Consider the following 12,553-nt stretch of genomic DNA (forward strand, 5'->3'; position numbering starts at 1 on the left):
GCGACACCGACGCTCAGAGGAGCGTCCTGCCGGCTACGGTGGAGGACACCGCCCCTGGTGTCCACGGTCCACAGTTGAGGTCCGCTAACGACACACCCATCCGCACATATGGTACAAAGACCTGTGACCTGTGACCTGTCACGGCCGACATCTCCTTTACCCTCCTCGGCGCGGATTTCCTTTGTGCGCACAATCTGCTTGTAGGCGTGAAAAAACAACCGCCTGGTGGCCGCACGGACGTTCTCATCGTTTGAATGTGCCCGCGGTCGAGCGGCTTACGGCGGGCACTCCAGCTCCCTCTCAGAGGGGGACTGTGAAAAAGAGCTTTCTTCACGCACATTGTTGTTGTTAAAATGCATCTCTTTACTTAAAACACAGCACAACTGTCGAGTCACTTGCCCCCCTCCAGCCCAAAACTCTGGCCCTCTTAAAGAACACCAGAATGGGTGTGGCTCAATTAGCCTACGAGCCACAGCTGCGGACTATCATCAGTAACTAACCAGCCAGACAGTAGCACGTCAATCTTTTAAAACATGTTTAAAAACAGTGAAGATGCCATTCACATCTTCACATTACCTTCCCCCTCTTTTAAGCTTGTAAACACAGTTACAAGCGCATTACATAAAAAAGGTAAAATATTGTGCAAGACTGTCATTTGTGCTAAATAAACAGTTAAAAAAGTCTCTGGTGACCGCCAATCTTCAAAGATCCCTCCTTCTTCGCCAAACACTGCACTCTTCGCAGTATGTCTTCCGCCACTGCTGTTCTGCCAAGGCTTGGCAATAGCTCCCCACATGGCTCACGTCAGCAACAAGGAGTTCCCGAGCTATTCCTCCTTCAGGCTTTGGCCAACCCCACAGGACAGCAGTTCAACTTCCCCAGTTATCTCCTCTCCTAGCAGGACTCTTCGTCTACCTGCTCTTCTTTACTGCGGTCCACCACGAAGCTCCTCGAACAATGTTTTTCGAAATGTGGGTCCCCTCCACTCGGCTAGAGGAATATCCCACCACTGCCACCAAATGTGAAAAAGAGCTTTCTTCACGCACATTGTTGTTGTTAAAATGCATCTCTTTACTTAAAACACAGCACAACTGTCGAATCACTTGCCCCCCTCCAGCCCAAAACTCTGGCCCTCTTAAAGAGCACCAGAATGGGTGTGGCTCAATTAGCCTATGAGCCACAGCTGCGGACTATTACAGCTGACCAGCCAGACAGGAGCACGTGAATCTTTTAAAACATGTTTAAAAACAGTGAAGATGCCATTCACATCTTCACAGGGAGGAATATCAACGCCTGCTCAGGGAGTTCCCCGGCATAACCCGACCTACCTTTTCCGCGGTCACGGCGAAGACAGCGGTGGTGACCCCGTTCGGGTTATTCGAGTTCCTGCGTATGCCGTTCGGGCTGAAGAACGTGGCTCAGACCTTCCAGCGGTTAATGGACTCGGCGCTCAGGGAGATGCCCTTCGTTTTCTTTTATTTGGACGACATCCCGGTTGCCAGCTCCTCCGAAAAGGAGCACCAGGGTCACCTACGCGACCTCTTCATGAGGCTCGACCAGCACGGGCTAATCGTCAACCAGGCGAAGTGCCTGTTCGGGTTTTCCTCCATCCACTTCCTGGGGCATCTCATCAACAAAGAGGGGGCCGCCCCTCTTCCGTCGAAGGTGGAGGCAATTTCTGCTTTCCCCGCCCACACACTGCTCGGGCGCTCCGGGAATTCCTGGGGATGGTGACGTTTTACCGCCGGTTCATCCGCCAGGCGGCTCACGTCATGCGCCCACGGGGCTCTCAAGGACAAGTCCCCTAGCCAGGCTGTCGACTGGACGACGAAGAGGGAGAAGGCGTTCGAGGCCACGAAGGCCGCCTTGGGCAAAGCCGCCATGTTGGCCCATCTGTCGCATGATGCCCCCATCGCCATCACCACCGACGCGTCTGACTACGCCGTCGGCCCAGTGCACGAGCAATGGGTCGATGGTACCTGGCAGCCGCTTGCCTTTTTCAGTCGCCAGTTGACCCCCAGGGAGCGCAAATACAGCGCATTCGACAGGGAACTCCTTGGACTCTGGCTGGCGATCCGCCATTTCGGGTTCCTCCTGGAAGGACGAGAATTTGGGGCTTTCGTGGATCACAAGCCTCTGACATTCTGCATGTCCAAGGTGGCGGAGCCATGGTCTGCCCGGCAGCAGCGTCAGCTTGCTTACATCTCTGAGTACACCACGGACATCCGACACATTGCTGGCAAGTCTAACGTGGTCGCAGACTGCCTCTCGAGAACGGTCATCGGGGCCGTCCAACTGGGCCTGGATTACGTCCACATGAGCGTGGACCAGGCCTCCGACCATGGGGTCTAGGCCCTGAGGGATTCGGATTCGGATTGCGCCTGGAGGAGGTTGCGGTTGGCGGATCGGACGTGAGGCTATGGTGCGACGTCTCCACAGGCCAGCCTCGACCGCTGGTCCTGGTGTCCTGGCGCCGGCCCATTTTTGAGGCGTTGCATGGCCTTTCCCACCCCGGCAGGAAGCCGTCGGTGAAATTGGTTTCTCAGAGGTTTGTGTGGCAGGAGCTTAGAAAGGACATTAGTGCTTGGGTCAGCTCATGCGTTGACTGTCAACGGTCCAAGGTGCACCGCCATATTAAGGAGAGTATACTGTTGAAGTGGAGGTTCGACCACTTCAACGTCGAGCTGGTGGGACCGCTTCCCTCCTCTCACGGGTTCACCTACCTCTTCACCATGGTCGACAGGACGACCCGCTGGCCTGAAGCTGTTCCCCTCTCCTCGACGCGTGGCGCGCGCGTTCATCGGCACATGGGTCGCGCGCTTTGGGACTCCTTCAGGACTCCTCTCCTCGGACCGGGGCTCACAGTTCACCTTGGAACTCTGGAACGCAGTGGTTGCCAACTCTTCAGTAAGGAAAGTAGCTATTGGCTCTCCTAAAAGACGCTAGAAGTCGCTAGATGACGTCATCGTCTAATTTCCATAACCGGAAGTAAAAAAGAAACACCATAAATGGCAGCGTTGTTTGAGCTGAACTGTAAGGCTTTGCCTTTTGAATATGTTTTTGGGTTGAACTGTGCTTCTTCACATCACTGAGTTTGGCACAGAAATCGACCTTGCAATAGCTACAGTATGCTAGTTTATTGTCTCCAATAAACGGCTTTAACCAGCTCTTAAAAGCAGTGTTTTCTTCCCACTCTTTCCTATATTTTTGTTGGTAAAGTTTTGACTGCGACATGGTAAAGACACACACACACACAGTGGACAAGGTGAGGTGAAGAGACTGAGCCTGAAGGCCTGATTCCACCGGACGCGTTACGGCAACGTTACGGCTGCGGCACGTCTGGGCCGCAGTCACCGCAGCAGATAGGTTCCACTCTAATCAATGAGACCATTTCCACCGGGCACGGCTGCGGAATGTCTCAGCAGCGTCCCAGGAGCGGCTCGCCGATCCGCAGCGCTATCATTCCGTAGCATTTCTATTTTTGCCGCAAGCCGTTGGTGAACCGTGTCAATTTCAACAGACCAGATCAAGCAGGGCAGGAAGTGAAAAAGTAAAAGCGATATAGCATCTTGTCAATTTTCAAAATAAAACACAATACTCATGTACTCATAGCTCATGTAGCCTGTCACAACGTAATTTATGTCAACCCGGTATCACACGATTTCGTGCTCATGCGCACAAACGTTAATCTGTGCGCATCGTGTCCCAGATTACGATTGTCCGACTTTTTTAGTGATACACAGAACGAAATGTAAACCAATGCATTCTGAATGGGAGCGTTCTCCGACAATTGACGTGCTCCACAAAACGAAACGAGAGAGAGAAAGAGAGAAAGGGAGGGACAGAGAGAGAACGAGAGAGAGAGAGGCTTCAGAAGGGGTGAGCGCAAATAGTACAGTGCACCCTCTAGTTATATATAACTAGATATAATTAAATGATTTATGATGACTATATGCTCTGTAAGGTGACCTTGGGTGTCTTGAAAGGCGCCTCTAAATTAAATGTATTATTATTATTATTATTATTATTATATCTGTATATATTATTATCTAGTTATATATATGTCAACATTTCTGATTTGTAAGCAGACCTCCTCAAAAACGACGTTAATTGTCAGAGAACGCTCCCATTCAGACTGCATTGGTTTACATTTCGTTCTGTGCATCACTAAAAAAGTCGTACAATTGTAGAGCAGCTGGGAGGGACTGCTGCACGAGGACTGGGCTGCCTGTAAGTGCTTTGAGACGGGGGAGGGGCCGCGCAGGCAGCCGGTGCTCGTTGTGAAGAGGTAATAGCGATAGTGCTTTCACCTAAAAAAATCGCCTAAAGTCACCAATAACAGCTGAAAATGGAGCTAGATTTGTCGCTTGTCGCTGTTTTGAAAAAAAGTCGCCAAAGGGGTCTGAAAAGTAGCTAAATATAGCGACAAAATCGCTAAGTTGGCAACACTGTTTAAGCTAACAGGGTCTGGTTCCCAGCAATGGCAGTTGTGCAAACAGTCGTTATCTGAGGGTCACAGCAGGGGTCAGACGGCCACGGTCAGCCTTACCCTGGCCATTAGCGGAAGGCTAGGAGCCCTGGACTCTTTAGGGGAGGGGCCAGGAGCCTCTAGGGGAGGGGCAAGGAGCCTTTAGGGGAGGGTCTAGAGCCCTGGACTCTTTAGGGGAGGGGCCAGGAGCCTTTAGGGGAGGGGCCATGAACCTTTAGGGGAGGGTCTAGGAGCCCTGAAGCCTTTAGGGGAAGGGGCAGGAGCCCTGGAGCCTTTAGGGGAGGGGCTAGGAGCCCTGGTGCCTTTAGGGGAGGGGCCAGGAGCCTTAGAGCCTTTAGGGGAGGGGCCATGAGCCTTAGAGCCTTCAGGTGAGGGGCTTGGAGGCTTAGAACCTTTAGTAGGATTGGCTAGGAACCTTAGAGCCTTTAGGGCAGGGGATAGGAGACTCAGAGCCTTTAGAGAAGAGAGCACCGGCTGCCGCGCAGGCAGCCGGTGCTCGTTGTGAAGAGGTAATAGCGATAGTGCTTTCACCTAAAAAAATCGCCTAAAGTCACCAATAACAGCTGAAAATGGAGCTAGATTTGTCGCTTGTCGCTGTTTTGAAAAAAAGTCGCCAAAGGGGTCTGAAAAGTAGCTAAATATAGCGACAAAATCGCTAAGTTGGCAACACTGTTTAAGCTAACAGGGTCTGGTTCCCAGCAATGGCAGTTGTGCAAACAGTCGTTATCTGAGGGTCACAGCAGGGGTCAGACGGCCACGGTCAGCCTTACCCTGGCCATTAGCGGAAGGCTAGGAGCCCTGGACTCTTTAGGGGAGGGGCCAGGAGCCTCTAGGGGAGGGGCAAGGAGCCTTTAGGGGAGGGTCTAGAGCCCTGGACTCTTTAGGGGAGGGGCCAGGAGCCTTTAGGGGAGGGGCCATGAACCTTTAGGGGAGGGTCTAGGAGCCCTGAAGCCTTTAGGGGAAGAGGCAGGAGCCCTGGAGCCTTTAGGGGAGGGGCTAGGAGCCCTGGTGCCTTTAGGGGAGGGGCCAGGAGCCTTAGAGCCTTTAGGGGAGGGGCCATGAGCCTTAGAGCCTTCAGGTGAGGGGCTTGGAGGCTTAGAACCTTTAGTAGGATTGGCTAGGAACCTTAGAGCCTTTAGGGCAGGGGATAGGAGACTCAGAGCCTTTAGGGGAGGGGCTAGGAGACTCAGAGACTTTAGGGGAGGGGCTAGGAGCCTTAGAGCCTTTAGAGGAGGGTCTAGGAGGCCAGGATCCTTTAGGGGAGGGGTTAGGAGCCTTTAGGGGAGGGGCTAGGAGCCTTAAAGCCTTTAGGACAGGTCTAGGAGCAGTGATTTTCAACCAGTGTGCCTGGTTGAAAGTGTTACAGTATCTGGAACACTTGCGGGCAGCAGAGAGAGAGGTCATGTTTCCCGAAGCTCCGCTAGGCATTGGAAAAAAGTACTTAATTCATCGTTCAGATCTACTTTATTTTATTCTATTTCATGATCATAATACTTAATAATATATAGTTTGATTCTGTCGTGCTCCATCGCTCGATACAACAATAGATTTGGGCTTTTTATGACTCCCGGAACAGACCGCAGCAAAAGCCTTGGACTTTCCTATCGCCAACATGCCTCTGTACTCGGATATCTCAGGCACGGAGACTGGGAAATGCACAGACTGCAACAAACTGCGAAAGACAGTGGCTTTATTTGAAACGAGACTAGCAGCATTAGAAAAATTCAAAGGACTTCTCCAGGATACAGTGCCGATGGGTGAGTGTGCTGAGCTAACACAAATACACAACAAGATGATCAAAGCTACACTGTATCCTTCCCGAAGCTGGACACGAGAGAGACAGTTCCAACTGCATCTCACTGGCAGAGTCGGCGCTAAGCCAAAACAACATACCAAAGTGAATCAACAAGTTCACTCAACGCCAACTGCTAAGCTACCCAAAGCTACAGTTGCATGCATCAGCCGGATTAGCCCGTCACTGAAGTTAACCCTGCCGCTGAAGAACCGGTTCCTGCCACTTCAAAAGTCCATGAACAAGCCTGCAACCCATGCACCCTTGAGCCCCGAGATGCATCCGGACAAACAGTGGGGACAGAGACCGACCATGAACCCGTCGCCAGAGAGGCGAGCTGTGCAAGCGTCGGCCACCGCCACCTCAAGCCAACAAGGGCCCATCTCACAGAAAGCACTGGGATTATAGGAGACTCAACCATCAAGGATATAACCGGTAAGAAGATCAAAACATGCTACTTCCCAGATGTGATGGTTAGTGATATCAACCAGAAACTAGCCACAATCATATTGGAAAACCCCAAAATCTCACAGATTATTGTGTATGCAGGACTTAATGATATTCAAAGAGAACAGTCAGAACTTCTAAAGAGGGATTACGCTGATCTGTTGGATACACTGGACAAAATACACATTAAGTCATTCATCAGTGGACCTATACCAGCAGTTGACAGGGGAATAAACAGATTCAGTCGTCTACTTGCACTGAATGCATGGCTTTCCAGAGTCTGCAATGAAAGAGGAAGGGGCTTTATTGACAATTTCAACTTGTTCTGGGGGCGCAAATATCTTTTCAGAGCAGATGGCCTACACCCAAACGGGTTAGGCTCAAAACTGTTAAGGGACAATCTTCTCTTCTCGCTTTCCCACAAATCTCCATGGTCTGACGCACAGGCCACAGTCAGAGCACAGGTTGAGAAGAAGCGAGACTACAGCCTCCCCGACACATCTACTCTGCCACTATCTGCCACACAGATAGCAGACAGCCCACAGACCTTGAAGAGAGACAACAGCCTGCCCGACACCATGGACACCGTGCCTTCCCCCATCGCTGATGCTGGCTTGGCGAGGAACGGCCACCCCCCACCTCTGCACTCCCCCATCGACGATGACCTCCAGCCTCATCTCTCCCATAGGCACAACAACAACTCCAGCTCCACTGTCTCCTCCCTTTTCGGTTTTCCAGCTGAATTTAAGAAACTGGAATATGTTGGCATCAAACTTGCAAGCGGAGGGAGCCCCAGCCCCCCCCCCCCCCGTATTGATAGTAGTCCTGAGTATAACTGAGACAAAAAAGGGTTCAGCCGTAGACAAAGTATGAAGGACGTTTTGCATAATCTGCTGAACCCAAGGTTGCCTACGTCAAAACATGGCAACTTTTGCATTCCTGCTGTAACCACTAAGAGAGTAAACAAAGGGAAACTTGACACACTGCTAACCTCACAAATCTCATACATATTGCCTCCAAACCAAAAACAACCTTAAAGCCTATCAACAACACCATCAGGATGGGTCTACTTAATGTTACGTCTCTTAATAACAAATCATTTTTAGTTAATGATTTTATTACCACCTCGAAACTGGATTTTATGTTTTTAACTGAAACATGGCTGGAACGAAATAACAGTGCAACCGTTCTGATAGAGACAGCTCCTCCCAACTATAACTTCTTTGATGCATGTAGATCTGGAAAAAGAGGTGGAGGGGTTGCTGGTATATTAAAAAAAAAATTCAGGGGAAACAGATGTTATTTGGTGATTTTCCATCATTCGAATACCTTTGTGCTGTATTGAAATGCTCCCAAAGAGTTCTCCTATTAATTATTTACAGGCCACCCACATACTCTGCACATTTTTTCGATGACTTCACAGAATTATTGTCTAGCATTTCCACAGACTTTGACTGTCTAGTTATAACTGGTGACTTTAATTTTCATACTGATGATTTGAATGAGAAGTGTGCAAAAAAACTTTTTACCATTTTGGACACATTTGAACTGCCTCAACATGTGAAAGAGACTACTCATTGTAAGGGGAACACTCTAGACCTGGTTATCACAAAGGGCCTCAATGTTTCTGATCCCTCTGTGACTGATCCTTCCTATATCTTTTATTCCCGACATACAGACAAAATCAAATACAGTCAAAAAACGGTATATCAATGAAAAATCGTATGTACTATTTAAAAAGGCCATCTCCTTACTACCACCTCTTAACCCATGTTCTGCTGATGATCTTGTAGAAAACTTTATTTTGAAAATTTTGAAAGTCATGGATGTCATTGCACCTTATAAGGTTAAAACGATTTCTGGAAAGCAAAAAGGCCCCCTGGAGAAAAGCTGCTTCTGTAACAGCACAGAAAAAAGTATGCAGGAAGGTTGAACGCATCTGGCGTAAAGTAAAACAAAACTTCATATTCACCATGATATCTACAAAGAGAGCCTCCGTGCCTACAATTTAGACTTAAAAAGTGCTAGAGAAACATTTTTCTCCAATATCATTAAAACCAATACTAATAATGCAAAAACCCTATTTGCAACTGTTGACAGACTGACCAACCCCCCAACACAAATTCCACCTGATCTCCATTCCACGCAGAAATGCAATGAGTTTGCAGCTTTTTATACTGATAAAATTGAAGGCATCAGACGCGCCATCAATATCTCCACTTCAAACAAAAATGTTGGACTACCACCCTGTTCAGGCAAAAGTAACGTGGCAGGGATGGCATGCTTTAATGTTATAGACTCTAAAACTCTTGTGGAAACTGTTACACAACTAAAGCCATCCACCTGTTGCCTTGATTCTTTACCTAACAACCTCTTTAAGAATGTTTTTGACTGCCTAGCAATAGACATATTATTGCAGATAGTGGTGGATTCAATGATTTGTTTCCGTGACCCAGTTCGCGTGATTCAGTTCGCCACGAGGAGTCGTTCGCGAATCGTTCGTTCGTTCGTTCGTTCAGTCGAGTTTCCGGTAGCACTAACTCCACTGAGTCTGACCGACTCAACTGAGAACCGTGCAATGGCGTGCATTCCATGATGCGATTCTCAGTTGAGTCAGTCAGACTCAGTGGAGTTAGTGCTACCGGAAACTCGTTCGTTCGTTCGGTCGAGTTTCCGGTGAATCGAATGGTGAACGAGACGACCGAACGAACGAGAGAGACGAACCGGTTCAGCTCGTTCGTCCTAAAGACTCGGTCATTCGAACCGGTTTGCGAACGAACGAGCCAACACTAATTGCAGATAGTTAACAACTCTCTCCAGTCAGGTGACTTCCCAAAAGCCCTGAAAACTGCAGTTATTAAACCCCTTTTAAAAAAGCGGAGCCTATATACCTCTATTATTAACAACTAAAGACCAATATCAAATCTGCCCTTCATAAGTAAAATCATTGAGAAAGTTGTCCTCCAGCAACTTAATCACTTCCTGGCATCAACTGGTTGTTATGACACCTTCCAATCAGGATTTCGACCCCTGCACAGCACTGAGACCGCCCTCATTAAAGTTGTAAACGACATCCGTCTTAACACAGACTCTGGCAAAACCTCAATACTAATGGTACTAGACCTCAGTGCTGCATTCAACACTGTAGACCTTACAAAACTTTTGGACAGGTTAGAAAACTGGGTGGGGCTTTCAGGCACAGTCTTAAATTGGTTCAGATCCTACCTATAAATAGGAACTACTTTGTTTCCATTGGCGACTTTGTATCAGAATCAACCAACGTGATGTGTGGAGTCCCACAAGGTTCGATCTTAGGACCCTCTTTATTCAACATCTACATGCTCCCACTAGGACAAATCATGCAAAATAACAATATTGACCATCATTGCTATGCTGATGACACGCAGATCTGTATCACTATCACCAAATGACTATCGGCCCATAGATCTGCTGTGCCAGTGCATTGAGCAAGTGAAAGACTGGATGTGTCGAAATTTCCTTCAGCTAAATGAGGATAAAACCGAGATAATTGTATTTGGTGCTAAAACGGAAAGGCTTAAAGTAACCCAACACCTTCACTCTCTGTCCCTGAAAACCTCAATCAAAGCCAGAAATCTAGGGGTTATCATGGATTCTGATTTACATTTCGAAAGTCACATCAAATCAGTTACAAAATCTGCATATTATCACATTAAAAATGTAGCAAGACTTAGAGGGCTCATGTCCACCGAAGACTTACAAAAACTTGTACATGCCTTTATCACTAGTAAGCTTGATTACTGCAAAGGTCTCCTTACAGGACACCCAAAACAAACTCTAAGGAAGCTTCAGCTTGTTCAGAATGCTGCTGCTAGAGTTTTAACAAAGACCAAAAAATTAAAACAGATTATTCAATTCAAATCAAAGTGTTTATTGTCATATGCACAAATGAGACGTTCTCAGTTGTGCAATGAAATTGTTTCCACAGACTGAATGCCAAGATTTTGTTACAAGATAGATAGATAGAAGAAATAATACATTTAAGTTAAAATAAATAAATAAATAAATACATAAATAAATAAAACGGAATGGTGCAAATCCAAGAAAAGCCAAAGTGCGTGAGCAAAATGTAAACAGCTGCGGCAGTCCAGAGGTAGAATACTCCTTAACAACAGACTCCTATCTGTTGTTAAGGAGTCCGAGGGCAGTGGGGAAGAAAGAGTTCTTTAGTCTGGTTGTTTTGGACAAAAACACAGCAGTACATTCCCTTGGTAGATAGAAGGGACGGCATCTCAGCACATCTGGCGAACAATGATTATGCACAGAGAAAGGACCTAGTTCCTTTAGGTCAGGTTGGAGTCCCAGAGAAAGGACCTAGTTCCTTTAGGTCAGGTTGGAGTCCCAGAGAAAGGACCAAGTTCCTTTAGGTCGGGTTGGAGTCCCAGAGAAAGGACCTAGTTCCTGTAGGTCGGGTTGGAGTCCCAGAGAAAGGACCAAGTTCCTTAGGTCAGGTTGGAGTCCCAGAGAAAGGACCAAGTTCCTTAGGTCGGGTTGGAGTCCCAGAGAAAGGACCCAGTTCCTTTAGGTCGGGTTGGAGTCCCAGAGAAAGGACCAAGTTCCTTAGGTCAGGTTGGAGTCCCAGAGAAAGGACCAAGTTCCTTTAGGTCGGGTTGGAGTCCCAGAGAAAGGACCTAGTTCCTTTAGGTCGGGTTGGAGTCCCAGAGAAAGGACCTAGTTCCTTTAGGTCGGGTAGGAGTCCCAGAGAAAGGACCCAGTTCCTTTAGGTCGGGTTGGAGTCCCGGCGTGGGTTCCTTTGGTTCGTTAGAGTTATGTTGTTTGGAATCACAGATCCTTTAAGAGCTGTGCTGGTTCCAGCTTCTACGCCAGCAATGTCCAGTTCCCACCGCCCTGTTGTTACCAGCGGCCTCCACCTCAGATCACCTGCCAACAGCGCAACGGTAAACGGACTGCAGTTAGACCGCGCTTTCCTGAACAGTAGCCCCACATTCACCCATTCATGCACACAGTCACACACCGACGGCGGAGTCAGCCCCGCAGGGCGACAGCCAGCTGGTCAGGAGCAGTCAGGCTTCGCTCAGGGACACCTCGACACTCTAGGACAGCGGTCCCCAACCCCCGGTCCGCAGACCGGTACCGGTCCGTGGGTCATTTGGTACCGGTCCGCAGAGAAAGATTATTTATTTATTTTAATTTTATTTTATTCACTTCGCAATACTGTCACTCTTTTACATGCCATAAGTCTATATGCAGTTGTTAGATTGCATATAACATGTTTGCAATTTTGGCAACCTCTGCGCAACATAACCCAGGTTAGAGCCGGCAGCACGCAGAGCCTGACCCAAACTCCATGCACACAGAGGAGATGGACGAAGTAACAGCGCCCTCTACTGGCGGAAACAGCTCACACAAAACGAGAGGCGAGATCGTTACTCTCATACTGGGTCATTGAAGGTGAACATATACACAAAGTATGTAGTATTTTTATTTCACAAAAAATATTTGTGTGTGTGTGTGTGTGCATGTGCATGTGCGCATGTGTATATGTGTGTTTGGGTAGCCTGTATGTGTGTGTGCTGTTTGTGTGAGTGTGTGTTTGCGTGTGTGTATGCGTGCATGTCGTTGCGTGTGTGTATGTGTATGTGCGTGTGTGTCTGCCTGTGTGTGCGTGTGTGTTCGGTGTGTGCGCGCGTGTGTGGGTAGTGTAAGCATGTCTGTCGTGCACGTGGGTGTTTGAGCGTGGGTGTATGTGCGTGTGTGTGTGCATGTGTCTGTGTGCGTGTTTGTGAGCATGCGTGTATTTGTGTGTGTTCGTGTGTGTGAGTGCG

This window comes from Gadus morhua, chromosome 3 (genome assembly GCF_902167405.1).
Source record: "Gadus morhua chromosome 3, gadMor3.0, whole genome shotgun sequence".
NCBI classification, from domain to species: domain Eukaryota; kingdom Metazoa; phylum Chordata; class Actinopteri; order Gadiformes; family Gadidae; genus Gadus; species Gadus morhua.